The sequence below is a fragment of the Sorex fumeus genome, unplaced genomic scaffold (assembly GCF_029834395.1).
Source record: "Sorex fumeus unplaced genomic scaffold, SorFum_2.1 ptg000039l, whole genome shotgun sequence".
In the NCBI taxonomy this organism is placed as follows: Eukaryota; Metazoa; Chordata; class Mammalia; order Eulipotyphla; family Soricidae; genus Sorex; species Sorex fumeus.
The window spans coordinates 20268479-20285317 of record NW_026606096.1 but is presented as its reverse complement, the minus strand read 5'-3'; the positions used below and the strand labels follow the sequence as shown (position 1 = coordinate 20285317).

Below are 16839 nucleotides of genomic sequence, written 5' to 3'. Positions count from 1 at the left end.
CCATATTTTAGATCCTAAGAGACAGCCAGGCATGAGACTGCACTGAAGAAGCAAGCGGGGCCTTGTGAGATGGGAGGTGGAACCAGCCCTGCTCCCCGCCCTGACAATGCCCTGGATTGCCACACACTAATGCCTCTACAGCTCCTGAATGACCATGATCCCAGAGGCACACAAACCAATCTCAGAACCCAGGGGCTTTTGGCAATAATCCCTCTAGACTTATTACTAAAATATCAGAAATCCAAAATCATGTGACTGTAATAGTGGCCACATGACATCATATGCCTTTCATAACCAGCAATAGAAAACAAATTATCTAATGATGTCTCTTTGACAGGTCTGGATGTTGGGGAAAATTCCAAATAATAATGTTGTGTATTTTGTCATAATATGGAATGTGATCAACGTAGAGAGAGTAAAGTGGAAATCTGCCACACAGGGAGGGGAGGGGTAGGAGGGATGTTTTACTGGGGTTCTTGGTGGTGGAAAACATGCACTGGTAAGGGGACGGGTGTTTTATCATTGTATGACTTACCAAGACTTAAACTGAAGGGTTTGTGACTGGTGATTCAATAAATAAAAATTTTTTAAAAAAGAAAATTAATTTATTTGAAAATTATTCTATCTGATTGCATGAGTGTTAATTCCTTGTGAAAATATTTTAATGTAAAAAAGAATAAAAGTACTTTAGAGGAAAAAATAGTCTGAAAGAGAAAGACTAATATGAAATGATCTAAGCAGTATGTGGGATAGAGAGGAGCAAAGCATGGGAAAAGACAATAGCAAACAGGAACAAATTCCTGGACTCTGACCACAGTTTTTAATTATAAAAGACAAACAAAAAGGGGAGAAAAAAAGGTGAATCAATAGATTATAGTGAAGAAACACTGGTGCATAGGTTGTAGGTGATGTGTGGTAACGTAGTTTTTGAAGAAATATAAAACTGTACTCCTATAGTATATAAAATGTGTAAACTGGAGCTAATTCAACATTTCAATTAATGAAACAATTTAGACATAAACCATGGCATATGCTTTTGTCATTTATATTGAAGTATAATTATTTATAATATTTTTGATATATGTATTTAGTCATATGATATTGTGTACAATATTACCATAAGAGTGCCAATACCTGTTCTCTCTTGTACATAGCTTAAAAAATTCATTCTATGCCAGATATTGAGTTTCAGGTAGTGCACACACTTTGTTTGTTTGATTCCCTGAATTCTATCTTGTCATACACAAAAAAAGTCATTATTGGAGCAACTGAAGTAACACAATGTTATTTTACTTTTAAATTCTTAGTGGAAACTACAGCTAAAGCTTTAAAATAGTTCTTTAAAAGAGATACATTGAATATTGAATGAATAATTGAAAATATGCCATATCCCATCATATGTCACAATGTACAAATTGTGCAATTACATTCTCGTAATAGAGCAGACAAGATGCAATAACTAAAGCTGACCCTCTCTTTTCATGCTGAAAAACTTGAACAGGAAGAAGAAAGACATTGCTCCAAGTGGAACCCAAAAGTCAGAAAGAAAAATTACTAGTGAATTATGCAATTAAGATATTTTATATGCATCACTACCACTATAAAGGAACATATAAACTGTTTTTTAAGTTTTGTTGCTTATTCACTTAGATTACCTCTAATATATCAGACTTAATAAAATACAATTCATAAGAAAGTGTTTGAAAGGTAGATTACCTTTCAAAATGAAGATATCAATTTTCTAGAGATACACAAAACACTATTTCTTATTTTTGACACTTCACTATAGAGCATGAATTTGACATAGAATTTTAAAGGACTGTGAAATCAAATTACAGAGACTGTTTATTTAACTTCTCATGGCATTATTAAACATATATTTTGGCCATGTACAGGTTGCCATTGCAAAACCTTTTCTATGTTAGTATCTACTGAAGCTACTATGACTGGAATTAAAGGTGGTCAAATTGAGCTACAGAAGTAACAGTAAGTGTAAAATTGTTATACACAATTAGGTTCTAGAATCCTAGCTTCTAGGTAGTACTGCACTGAAAATAGTTTTGTCATCAGATTAACATGATCCCATTATGCAGTTTCTTATTCACTAGTAAATCTTTTGGTCTATCTCTTTTGATTTTCACTTTAGCAGTTGCTCATCTGTTCACTGGTCACTGTCCTCCCATTGTTCATTGATTTGCTCGAGCGGGTCCAGTAATGTCTGCATTGTGAGATTTGTTGCTACTGTGTTTGGCATATCGAATACGTCACGGGTAGCTGGCCAGGCTTAGCTGTGCAGGCAATCCACTCTTGGTAACTTGCCAGGCTCTCCCAGAGGGGCTGAGGAATTGAACCTGGATTAGTCGGGTCTGCCACGCACATTTTACAGTGGCATGGTTTAGATGATATTTATCCTTAGTACTATAATTTACTAATTTATTAGTATTATCTGACTATTAAAATGTCATAATTTTTAGTAAAAACTGGATGATTGAAGATTTAATGTGGTGTGGAGATTTTATATTTCTACACTGAAACTATGGATAACTTTGAGAATTCCTGAAAGTGGTAAAATAGCTGTGGAAAATCAGCCTTTTGAGGAGCTGACTGATGCCAGAACCAAAGAACTACATGATTTAATTCAAGTTCGTGAAGAGAGGGCTGGAGCGATAGCACAACGGTAGGGCATTTGCCTTGCAGTTGCCATGTAAAAATAAAACATCTCTTTGTTTAAATTTCCTTTCAGTCAGTTTTGTCAAGCTTATAGCACTGTAGCACTGTCTTCCCGTTGTTCATCAATTTGCTCCAGCGGGCATCAGTAACATCTCACAACAAATTGTGAGACTTGTTACTGTTTTTGGCATATTGAATATGTCATGAGGAGCTTGACAGACTTTGCCACGCAGGTGAGATTCTCTCAGTAGCTTGCCGGGCTCTCCAAGAGGGGCGGAGGGATCGAACCGGTTCAGCCACGTGCAAGGCAAACACCCTATCCGCTGTTCTATTGCTCTAGCCCATCAAGCTTATAAGGTAAAAATATTTTTAAGTGCAGTATTTTTTATAGGTCTCCTCAAAACAGACATGACACCTGTCTAGTTAAAGACGAAAATGCAGCAAAGTCCATAAAAAGAGAGCTGCTTGTTGATCCTTGACAATCTTCTCTTGCTCTTTCTCTCATGGTGAGCATAAAGTAAACCTTTATGTATACAACCCCAAATTTCTTGGAATTTTTAAGATTCCAGTCTAAGAAACATAATAGGTTTTGAATGTTTCATTAATACATAAGGCCATATTTAAGGGAAATAACTAATACTTTTCAAACTAAAGTGAATTTTTCATACTATATGAATACCTTTTTTCTCAACAGAATTCACTACTATTTTTGGATGACAAGATAAAATTAAACACATATCTATTCAAGTGATGACTGTATTTGATAAAATATATATCCAACATTAAGCAAATATAGGACCCTGGATATAGTACAGTGGTTAGGGAATACACCTACAGGTGCTAGACCCATGTTCAATTCCCAGTATCACAGTCATTTATTCACCTTACAAATTCTGTGAAGTAGAAGTTTAGCTTGAGTGAAGAAGATGGTTCTTTCAACTTTTGTCCAATTTGCCACTCCCATGCTTCTGTGTAATTTGTGGTTTGTGCAGCTAATGGACATCTGGAGTTGACGGTTACATAGGTGAGAGCTTGCATTTGCTTTCTGTTGTCTCTTAACAAGCATCCAGTTATTTTGTGTTTATCTACAAAGCAACAATTCTTAAGCCAAAATTATAATTAACACAAGGTCATTTCTATCACATCTCATTAGAAACATATCAAAAAAAGGCCAAAGTAAATGACAAAATAGTCTGTTTTATTTGGAGGCGCTTCAGATGCAGATAAAACAATGGAATAATCAGATTAAACTTTTACACTTATTACACTCCATGATATCATGCTTATGAGAGAATGAATAAGACAAGGTTTTTGCATTTCAGGAACTCATGATATGATTACAAAATGGTTCATTTTGTAGGAACTGAGTTGATAAAAACGCAATATGAGCAGATTATAATAAATGTTTCACATCATATGCAAAGCTATTATGGACTAGATATAATTTTGAACTTACAAGGACTCTCCTAGCGAAGTTGTACTAGCCTGAAATAATTTGTTTCATATTTTGGTTGTTGTTATATAACTAAATTCTCAGAGTATCCTCAGTAATGGAAAGAATGGGCAATATAATTATAATTTTGTGACAAGAGAATATGAATGTGACTCAAAGCCTGTTAAAAATTAGATATACTCCATTATTCTCATTGCAATATGTATTGTGAACATAGATATAAATGAAAAGGAAAGAAGCAGTGCTTACAGAAAGATAGGGAAAGGTTGAATGAGTACTTATTTCAATAGACATTGAAAATGCTGTGTGAACAAAAGTATATGCTAAATTGCAAATGCTGGACTTTAACAGAATAGATTAATGATAGAAATGGAATTCACTTATAAAACATGGATTATATCTAAGAACCTAAATTGTCACTTTATTTTTAAAAGTAAAATATTGGGCACAAATTATTATTTATTTTTGGAAACATTCCATTATTTCTTTAGTACGACTCAGCAATTTTCCAAATGAGAAAAAGTGAAAAGATCTTTTCATCTGAAATGTTATGTTCCCAATCATACAACTTTTATTAATTTCTCAAATGCAGTGGTCTTTACTAGTGTGAAATTCTTATAGATCAAAATCTATAGTGTTTGGTTAGTCTGCTATTACTTGATAATTTATTGATGTATATTACAAAAGTGTTTGCTTGCTTCTTTTAATTTCATTTGTTTTTTAAAAATATAATGAAATACATATTTTTTGGGAAATGAATTTAATATATTAGAGAGGTTATAAGGGGGAAGTAGCTTTTTCTTTAGGGAGTGATACAGTATAATTGAAAGATGAACATGACTTTTTTAGTTCATGTTGTATGATTAAGAAATTTTCAAAATATTCCTGGAAGTTAATAAAGCTTCCTAAGGTTTAGATGCAGCTAGTATTTTTTTTCAGACAATTGTTTTAAAAATACAAAAATTCCTTTTTTTTTCTCAAATTGACTTAGCCTTTCTTTAAATTCAAATTATTCTTTCTTATACTCTATCAAAACATCTATGGTAGTAGAATTTTGCTAACTTTTGCAGTGGCATGTATAACAAACAAAACTAGCATCCACATATCTGGGCATTAAAACCAAACATTGTTCCCAACCCTTCATATCAACCTTTGATGGGTTGTACTGAGATCGAGGCTAAAGATCAGCTTCAAACTGGAGGATGGGGAAACGGTCATCCCAAATCCTATCCCCAAGGATGCTCAGGGAACTCTGGGGTCACTCTGGGGCAACAAGGCTGTCCTGACCTGTGGTTCAATGCTAGGCCAAAGGATATAGAGCTGCTTCCACTCCATGACGCCTTGAGACGCAGGACTTAAACTTTCAAGTTACCTTGTTTCTGGGATCGAAGCTGAAATAAAAATACCAACTTGGGTTGTGACCTGGGGGAAGAAGTAAATACGTTATCAGTAACAAATCTGGCTCTGAAAAGTTCAGTGTGGCTCTGTCCATATGTCCCTTTCATTTATACTTCACTGAGAAGCAACAACAACTTGTGGTTCAGCCTGAAATCGGGCACAGAGTTGTCCTCACCATGAATGTTTATGAATCAGGTAGACACTGGCAGGATTCTATCTTCATTTATAGGTGACAATGAACAAATTTAATACCACAATTAAACTTTCTGCCTCGCAAAATTTCAATGTGTTTTTTTTCAAATTATTCCCTTCATTTTTATTTGACTCACCAAAGCAAAACAAACTAAAATGTGTGCCCAAGTTTGAAATGAGCCAAATACATGTTCTTTTTCTACATGAAGGTTTGTGATTTACATGGATACTGGCAGAATTACAACATTCTCTTGTTGGAGAAAATAAAAGAATCTAACACAAAAGTCAAACTCTTCGCTCATCCTAAATCTCACTGTGTTACAGGCCCTGAAAAAAAAATCCCAAGAAACAAAAGTACTTGAGGTATTGAAAGTGCAGGATTTGTGTTAGAAAACATTTGTAATTAATTAAACCACATTAATTCTGTCACATTTTGGTTTTCCCTCTCATTCATATTCTTTTCCCTTTTTATTGGCCATGTTACTCTATTATGAATTCAAACCAAAAGCTATAGCTTAGATATTTATTCTGACTTGAAAAAGGTAAATGGAACATTTTCCAGATGTTCTAGAAGTCATGTAAGGATTTTCAAGATTAAATTATTTCATGTGATAACATTTCAGTTTATTCTGAGATACGAATTACTATAGTTCACATTTATTTTTTGAATCGCATTGTGGAATAGTTATGCCAGTTGCAGTTGAATCATCATCTAACTTCATATTATAAAATGTTACAGACATTTAACTCAGGAAAATCTCAACTTATGTGAACTTTTCAAGTATTCAGCTTTTAATGAGTAAAGATGTATGCAAAAATTCTAAAATAAAGGAGATGGAACTCCTTTCTAGACACAGTTCTTCCACACATGGGAGCTCCTTTTATTTTCTTTTCTACTTTCCAAAAAATGTTTCTATTTTCCAAAAAATAAAAAATAAAATAAAAATGCTGTATTAGCCATTTGTTGCTCATATCCACATACATTCCCTTCTATTTTTCAAGGACTAAAGTACTACAAACTTTTCTTCCTAGTTAGTTGACTTGATACTGAATTTAGTTTTACCTAAAAGAAATGAAATAGAAAGAATGCAAATACATAAAAACAGAAAAGTGTTTTTTTAAATTTCTGTAATATGCTATCAAAATTGATTACTGAGTGCCTATTATCCTTCTTTCAAGCAATACTTTGAGTTTTCAGATTAAAATTTATTGACACAACTGCATTTATTGTGGAGTCTGGATTTAATGACTTAATTTGAGTACTAAGTACTGCCTCAATAATTAATCTGAATTTGGATCTACAATGAGTAAAGGACTATTCAAAATTTAAAAGCAGAAAGAACTTCTTTCAGGAAAAGAAATGTTGGAGTGCATTTATCATATGTGACCTGCATCCTACCCTTCATTAAATCTCTAATAGGGCCTAGAAGACACTTCATTCACAAAGACATTGATAAATACATTAGTGAAGGAATCACCAGGATAATTATAGCTTCTGTAGTGGCAGTCAGCTATCGACTGAATATGACTGGGAAATTCTGCTATTTAGATAGCTCATCTTTTTAGTAAGGGTGCTATAACCTTAGAGTGATAAGGGTCAAAGCAAATTTCTAACCCTCATCAACATGGCAACAGTGCTAGAATTACTATAATGTATAGAAAGAACACAATGGTGATCAGAATGTTTTGCTATAAGGACCTTTGCGTATTCTATGGTGTTAATGAAAGCTGCTCATGCAGTAAAATTTTGAAGCTTCCAGACAACATGTAATAACAAGTATATAAGTTTATCTACCATTAGTTGTGTGAATGAGTCAGCTTAAAAAGGGATTCTCCTTCCCTAGTCAAACTTTCAGGTACATTGAAACCAGATGATATCTTGATTACAGTGTTATGAGAAATCCTTAGTATTACACAGCAAAATTTATTCTGGATTACTAACTCTCAGAAATTCAGGAAAATTGTTTTTTTGGTTATTTTTATGAAGATAAAATATGGGAGTGACTTGTTTTACAGATAAATGGAAATGTATGTGTGCCCAGATAGTACTTACAGATCATGCTTTCTGATTTTAGCTGGCAATGTATAGGAAGCTTAACAAAATAACTATGTACAGATTTGGGCAATGTAAAGTGCTTATGTGTCAGTTTATGACTCTTTAAGGAGTGAAAATGAGGCTGAATATTTTAAAATGAATATATTTAGGAAGAAAAAATTATGTAGGAGCCCATAGTGCTCTAGGGTGAGATCTTTTATCTTCATTTTCCTCTTAGACTCATTATTTTTATGTTTTCCATCTGTAACTTCCTATAAATCTTATTCATATTGTTAATATTGCATTGCTTACTTAAATTTTGAATGAGTCTTTCGCTTCCAGAGCTTCAATTTTTAAATTACCTTTAAATTCCTGACCTAAGATTCAACCATTGCCTGGAATTTAATTGTTGCTGTAAAAAAATAAATAAAAAGTTTTCTTTATTTTGGGAAACCATGTCAGATTTTTTATTTCCATCCTAAATTTTCAAACTTATAGCTTTGCTTCCCTAGTGTTGTTTATTTGCAATTATTACTGATATCATAGAACTAGAATCTACTAAAATTTAAAGAATAGAGTGCTTTTTATTGAAGAATTTTGACATATGCAGACTTTCTATGCTGCTTGATCTCAATTTGTTAAGATATATATATATATATGTGCTTCTTTAGTGCTTTATATCAATGTATAATAATTGATATGTAATTTATCATTATAAATGAGTATATTAGTATTCATTTTCTCCTTTTACTGTGGTTTCCATACTTGGAGAGTTGTGTTGCTTAACACTATAATTAATTATTGTCTTTATACATGTATTTAATAGATATTTTCTGAGTTAAATCCTCAACTCACATGTAACTTAGACAAAGTTGTTTTGAATAATATCAAAGTTCCATGACAGGAGATTGCATTCCTATTAAAGGAAGAAGCTATGCTTCCCCCAAACTATCAACTTAACTAGGATTTAAATAACCAATTTAAATTATATTTTTATTATGACCATATAGTATTCCCAATAAAATTTTGGGCATATACTATTTGACTAAGAAATACTATAAAAATGGCACAGGTCTTGCTCCCAAACAACACCAGATTAATCCCTGACACCGAGTAAGGTCTGCCGGGAGTGATCTCTGAGCACAAAGTTGGGAGTAAGTCCTGAGTGTGTGTTGCCAACTCCCAAAAATATATTTATTGTTGAAAACAATAATTGAAAAATGTCAGCAGAATGGTTAAACGTTTAAGGTCATTTCTCTGAGATATGCTCAGTGTGTCGACTTTCAACATAAGATAAACACAATTGCCTTCCCTTTCTTGAAGGTTGGGAAACTCAGGTTCTAGAAGTAACAATCCTCAATACACAGTCATAAGAAGGATTTTTCTTTTTTTTTTTTAAGAAAAAGAATAGCAACACATTTAAAATAATGAGGGTTACAGAGGATTGAGTTCCAGAGAGATCTCCTTACTGAGTTGATCCCATAAAGTATAGTTCCCTGGATCCTTTGTATGTGCAAACCTGAAGCAAAATTTTCTAAGTAAGGATGTAATCTGTCCTTAGTTTAGACTTCAGGAGAAGGACAAAGCAAAGACAACTATGTTGCCCAGAAATTTTTGTTTTGTTTATTTGTGTCGTTGTTTTTGTTTTGTTTTAAATTTGGAATTCAGTTCTTTTGTTTGTTTGTTTTGGGACCATACCCATTGATACTCAGGGGTTACTCCTGGCTCTGGACTCAGGAATTACTCCTGGCAATGCTCGAAGGAACCATATATATGAGGTACTTAGCTTTTTAAAACATATTTATTTTATTCGGCACATTTCTTATTTTAATTCTCTATTTCAAATAAATAAAATAAAAATTAAACCATAGGAAAAATAAATAAGAAATGCTAAATTCCTTGGAAAATTCAACTAAATCACTAAGATGCTCTTTTTTTTCCTTTGCTTTTTTGGGGGGGTCACACCTAGCAATGCTCAGGGGTTACTCCTGGCTCTGCACTCAGGAATTACTCCTTGCGGTGCTGGGGGCACCATATGGGATGCCAGGGATTGAACCCAGATCGGCCACATGCAACGCAAACGCCCTACTCGCTGTACTATCGCTAGGCCCCAAAGATGCTTCTTTTTAAGAACAGGGAGTTGAAGTTTCTATCACATTTCCAGAGGAAAATTGAGAACACAAAATTGAGTTTTTAAAGATGTGTCATCTAACGCTGCATTCCAATGTAAGCAGTTTTCCACGAAATTGATCTAAGTGCCAGAGGTAACAGAGGTAAAATACTATTTAACACATGGTGGTCAAGGTTTGAATATACATACCTGAGAGAAGGGGGAAAAAGGATTGGGATCTTTCAGGTCAAGTTACAAATGTTTTCCTAGGTGGCTTATGCATATTCAAATAGGTATCAAATAAATGCTTTCTCTCCACAGCAAGTGGTAAGGTTGATAATTCCTGTGATTCAACTTAGTAAAATTGTAAGAGACTGTTCCAGTATAGTGATTTATGAAATATAAAACTCTTTCACTTGCCCTAATAACGTTTTTTAAAGTCTAGGCACACATACCTACATGTGTCTGTGTGTGCGTGTGGGTGGGGGGTGGGGGGGGGAGTGGGAAGAGGGTGAGTTGGATTGATAGCTCAAATTTTATGTTTGACATTGAAGACCTTGGGTTAGAACTGAATGTATTTTTCTATTTTAAATAGAAAATTGAGAATAAAAAAATGTTTGGTGGCATCAAGGTGGCATAATTTTTAATATGCATGGACTATGTGTTTAGATCACTTTTGAGGAGAAAATTAGTGATGGATCATAATCTATAGTGAAAATTATTGTGCATAATATGTTCATTGCTTTTGGGATATTCACAGTACTTACTACACTCATGTACACAATATGCACTACTCTCATGGATGCAGGAACACCTGCGGCAGAAGAACATGGATAACAGGTTTTTCTTTTTCTTTTTTCTATAAACCATTATTTACTTTTTGCTACATAGTTCTAGAAATTTAAGTCAGCAAAAGTTTCGGCCATAGGTGGTGATCAAATCCTGCAGCTGTCTAGTGGTTCTACCTTACAATGATGAAATAAAATATGCACTGATATTTTTTGCTTATCAGTACAAGAAAACAGTGAAAAGCCTAGTGTTCATTTATCAAATAAAGGTTAAATGATGCAAAGATATACATACAATTATTTTAAAACGTATCTGTGTTAATTGAAGAAATATCAAGATAAATTGAGTGGCGTGGAAGGTACAAAGAACAATACAGTGTGATAACTATTCGGTGGTATATATGTGCAATGTGCCAATGTGCACATATGTGTAATGTGCACATATATGCAATGTGCATTTACATATACATAAATTACAGCTAATTGTCGAACCTGACATGTTCTACACATCTATAGTGCTGTGAGTGTATAATAAGAAATTTCTTATACACAGACATTTTTGAGTAGAGAAACTGTTCTTAGTGGTGTCATGTGAATGTACGATAATTAATCCTCATTTTATCTTGCACCATTTCCATTTAACACAACTCTTAGAAATCATGTGGTTCTAGTAGCGAATACATTTTCCATCTACTATTCTTTCCCTCACTACCTCTTAATATCCTGAATTATCAGGACTATTAGTCTTGTTCACATAGATTAAAATGAGCCATGCTTTTAATCTATTCCAGAGACATGCTTAATTCCTTTCTCATCCCCAAGACATTGTGAATCTTCTAATCTTCTGCATCTCATTCATTTACAAATGCTTAAGTATGATAACTGTGCCCTCATCAGTAAAGTCCTCATTATGTTTTCCAACTTAAAACTGTATCATAAAACCTGTATCTTTATGAAAACTTTCCTCTCCAACCAAGAAACATGGTGGTCAAATGAGTTGTCTTCATTATTTTTATTACTATAGTATTCTCCCTACCTTACTAATATATTCAGAACTAATTGTCTTGCCATCTAGTTTTTTTTTTCCTACTCTGGCTTCTTCGATACTGTCTTCACTAATGATATGTGCATGTTCTTAAAAAAATTTAGTGCGTGTTTCACTGACATAATCTGTAGCACTATCCCTGTCATAATTAGGGAAGGGTTAATAATATAGGTCATCATTTTACTATCCTAAGGTATGATAATTTTACTTCATATTCCAAGGACCTATTCTCCATTCTCTCTCAGCCATGCTTGTTCCTTGAAAATAGAAATAAGAGAAATCCTTATAACCCATTTCAGTCTTTAATTGGCACCTACCTTTATAACACTCAATATTAAGACAATTATTTTATTGATATAGTCTATTGATCAACCTTAATTGCTTATTGGTGGATTGTTGATGGCTCTACCAACTAAACTGATCATTTCTTTTATTACTCACTATAATTACTTTCTAATTTTAGCCTTTCTTGCTTCTTTTATAACTTTATTGTAAACACCTGCAGAGATGCTGACACTGAATAAGACCCAGTGTTTTGGTAAGTCTGTGCCTTCCCAGCTTAATATAACTAGATAAACATGTGAACAACTGAACAGAGTGAAAGTAAATTTGTAACTAACACTCAGGTGACTATATTTCTGCTTTGCATTTTTTTACTATTTTCTAGTGCTTTCCACTAGTGACTAAACAAATCACATTCACAGTAAAATAGATTGCTCTTTTGTAAAGCCTTTAATATATCTATATAATGTGTAGATATTATTCTACACACTAATTCTTATCATGTTTCTATTTCAAGAGAAATGAGAAATTGGAAACATATATTAGCATGCTACTTTCAACTTATTATCATCTACACCCAAACAAATTCCTTTCCATTCTGAAAAGATAAATGGATTATTCAGTTGTTCCACAAAAGCATACACTTAGTCTGTAAGATCTGACAGATCCACTTAGTCTCAAGTATCCGGATGTTTAAGTAATAATTAAGTCCTACTTTTGCCACCTGCTTGAGAATAAAAACAATTATTATTAGTAAGCATGTGCAGACAATAGGTTTTATTGCTTCAGCTCTCATTTACTGCTGAATTTATTCCATACAGAATTTGCTCTATAACTATGACCAAATATTGATTTGTACATTACCTCATTGTATAATCATTCCAGAGGCCAAGTCTTACAGAATCTATTGGGTTCATTTGAAAGTGTTGACTATTTTTCCATTATTGAAACCCACAGTTTTCTCTGTGGGAGAACTACTGTTCTATTTTCTTTTATCCCATTATCTCGAATGTTTAATTATCCTCTGAAAATTATTCCAAATCTCTCTTTCTCTCCCTCTGATAATTAAATATTTGTATTCATTGAGTTTACGTTTTATTGATAACTTGTTTCAACAAGTGTAGCACATTGATCACAACCAAAACAAATCCAAATAAAACAAAACACTTTCAACTTGTTCCCTGACCCGAAATCATGATTCTGTGGCTCTTTTCACAAAAGTATGGGATAGATTTTTCTACATATTTAGTTTTGGTCACTTTTAGCAGACAGAGTAAGATAAAGGTAATATAATTTCCACTTTGCACCATAAGAATTTGCATGTTTATACATTCTCTTCGGAAATGTTGACAATCATGAATAAAACTGGTTTAGCTTGCTGAATGAGGGCAAAGACGAAATTCAATATCTATTGTCCCAGATGAGTGTGGCATATTTGTTTTATACATAAAAGAAACCAAAATAAAATTACTTATTCCTGGTTTATATAAGAGTTGACTGCTATATGGCACACCCTTTCTAACCACAGATTTTTTACTAGATTCAATACGTTTAGAACTATGTTGTGAATCTGTGACACATGCAGCAGGCAATTCAGGAATGTGGGGATGCTATTTTGCTTCACTCAAAAACTTAACCTCCACTCTTCCGTGAGTGGCCATCGGGGTCCCGAGATGGTGCGCTACTCGCTGGACCCCAAGAGCCCGACGAAATCATGCAAGTCCCCGGGCTTGAACCTTCGCGTGCACTTCAAGAACACTCGGGAAACGGCTCAGGCCATCAAGAGCATGCATATCAGAAAGCCCACTAAGTACTTGAAGGATGTCACTCTGCAGAAGCAGTGTGTGCCCTTCCGGGGCTTTACAATGGTGGCATTGGCAGGTGCGCCTAGGCCAAACAGTTGGGGCTGGACACAGTGGGGCTGGGCCCAAAAATAGTGCTGAGTTTTTACTTCACATGCTTAAAAATGCAGAAAGTAATGCTGAACTCAAGGTTTTAGATGTGGATTCTCTCATCATTGAGCATATCCAGGTGAACAACGCACCCAAGATACGCCGCAGAACTTACACGGCTCATAGGCAAATTAACCCCTATTTGAGCTCTCCCTGCCACATTGAGATGATTCTTACTGAAAAAGAACAGATTGTTCCTAAACCTGAAGAGGAAGTTGCACAGAAGAAAAAGATATCACAGAAGAAACTGAAGGAGCAAAAACTTATGGCCTGGGAATAAGCTCAACATAAAATAAAAATCTAAGTAAACTGAAAAAAAAATTACCTCCAAACAAATTTCAGAGTAATATTTGGGTCTTATTCAAAACTCGGAAGGCTAGATCCTCCAAGGATCAACCTTTGCCTAAGCAGAAAGGACCTTACCAAGTTATCCCGAGCTCTTCCACAGCTGTGTTGCTTAACATAATTTCTAGTTGGATTCATCTTTTCAGGATAAAATCAGCTCTGTCTACACCAAGCAGTGATAAAACCCCTGGCAGTGCAGGAGTAAACCTACTCCTGTGAACCCATCAAGGACCAAAACCAAAATCTTTTTAAGGAAAGCTATGAAATACTCCTATTCTAAAAGCTAAGTATCATGTCTCTTAATTTATGTATGTATTTATTTATTATTTAATTTTATTTTTAAATTTTTATTAGTGAAACACCATGAGGTATAGTTGTAGGCTTACAAGTTTTTGTGCTTGGGTTTTAGTTATACAATGATCGAATACCCGTCCCTCCACCAGTGCCCATTCTCCACCACCAATGACCTCAGTATCCTTTCCCCACTCCTTCCCATCACACCCCACCTCTGAGGCAGGGTATTTCTTTTTGTTTTCTCACTCCTTTTGGGTGCTGTGGTTTGCAAAAGAGACACTGAGTACTAATCATGTTTGTCTCTTTATTTAAATTCACTCCTAATAACTGTCACGCAGCTGACAGAAACAGGGCCAACACATTTCCGCAGTGGTCCCGCCAGAATGGAAAAGTAAGACATCACATTACATATTGGGTATGAGGGCTTAAAGCTCCTATCTAGCACCTCGGGGATCCCCTGGTGGGTGACCCCGTTTGAAGAAACAGATTAATCAGCTCTTCAAGGGTTCATAAATCTTTATAAGAAACTATTCTTTTTTAAAATCTCTCTTACCAGGTCTCTTACCATGTCGATAATAGAACATGGAATCAAGTCTTTTTATGTCAAAAAACCCTCATGTTTAAGAAATTATTACTTTTCTTTCTTAAAACTTTGAAATAGGTATAGTGCTATGTTTCTTTAGGTTTTGTTGTTTTAACTTCTATCTAACCATCCCAAAGAGAGTGTTTACTAAACTACAAACCTCTCTACACACTGAGCAACAGAGAAAAGACTTTATTCCTCCTATTCTAATTATGTTCTCTCTTTCCAGGCTTTCAGACTAACACACTGAAACCTAGTGAACCATTGCCTCGTCCCATTAAGGTAGTATAAAGGCGGGGTCCACGACAACTACAGTTGGTTGCCTTTTGAAGTTAGGGTCCACTACAACTATGGTTGCATGAAGTTTCACCTCTCATACAGATAGGGTCAATTTTATCAGTATGAAGAAAATCCAGGAGACAGACTTTCACCCACTTTTCCTTTAAAGGTGGTGAAATATATGGGGGGAATAAAAAGCAGGCAGTCAGTAAGATAAGTAAACAAGAGTATAGGGAGTTGAGTTTTTGTTTTGCATGTAGCTAACCCAAATTCTATCTCAGGCACCCCCTTTTGGTCTCTTGAGCTTGTCGGGAGTGATCCATCAGCACAGAGTCCAGAATCATTCCTCAGTACTCCAGGGTGTGCTTCCCGAATAAAAAATTAAAAAAATGAAAATGCTCTCAGTGGTTAAACTGGGAATGTTCAAATTGAAATCAAAAGTGTAAAGTCCAAAGCAAAAATGTTTCCACAAGTTCAAATAGTGTGAAAACTGAATGAATAGTGAGAAAAGACAAATATTCTGTGTGTAATTCCAAATAACATAGATATTAACTTCAGAAGAAGATGGAGCCCATCTTAAGGAAGGATTTACTAATAAAGACTTCTTCCAAAAAAAAAGTATAAAGAGGTTTTCCTTGATGCACTTCACATTTCTTCCTCCTTATTAAAGGTTAAGTGATCATATATTCAAAGATCTGTGTCAACATTTTCAACTTTATTCCATTGGTCTGGGGTTTGTCTTTATTTCAATGACTGCACTCATATGTCGAATGTTTAAAACAAACAAGCAGACAAACAAAACAAAATATGATACTAATACCCAAGGACAGTAGAAAGAAGTACCAGGAGGATTGATCAATTGTTGGAAGCCTGTCTCAATCGCTGGGGCAGAGAGCAGTTGAGACAGAGAAGGGACCACTATGACAATGATGGTTGGAAGTGATAGCTCTAGATGGAAGCTGCATGTCGAAAGTGGGTAAAGGACCAAACATAATGGCCTCTCTGTATCTGTATTACAAACTATAATGCCTAAAACTAGAGTGAGAAAGAAGAAAAGTGCATGCCATAGAGGCAGTCTAGGAGCGAGGGGAGTGGCAGGGAGAATACTGGGAACATTCATGGTGGGAAAAGTATACTGCTGGAGAATGGGTGTTGGAACATTGTATGACTGAAACCTCATCATGAACAGCTTTGTATCTGTGTATTTCATGGTGATTCAATAAACAAAACAAAACAAAAAAGATATGAAAATGGAGGAAAATTTACATTATGGTTGATAAACTTATCAGACACAAACTTTATTAAGTGATCAAGTTTAGCAAAAACATTGATGCTACATTGGTCAAATCTACTTTTAATATGATGCTATGAGCAACATTTTACCTATGTGATCTTACTTTCCCAAGGCACATA

At 34.5% G+C, this 16839-nt stretch overlaps 1 pseudogene; it reads left to right on the top strand.

The window, feature by feature from the left end:
* Positions 1–13639: 13639 nt before the first annotated feature.
* Positions 13640–14237, top strand: LOC130028359 (60S ribosomal protein L17-like; annotated as a pseudogene).
* Positions 14238–16839: the final 2602 nt, after the last annotated feature.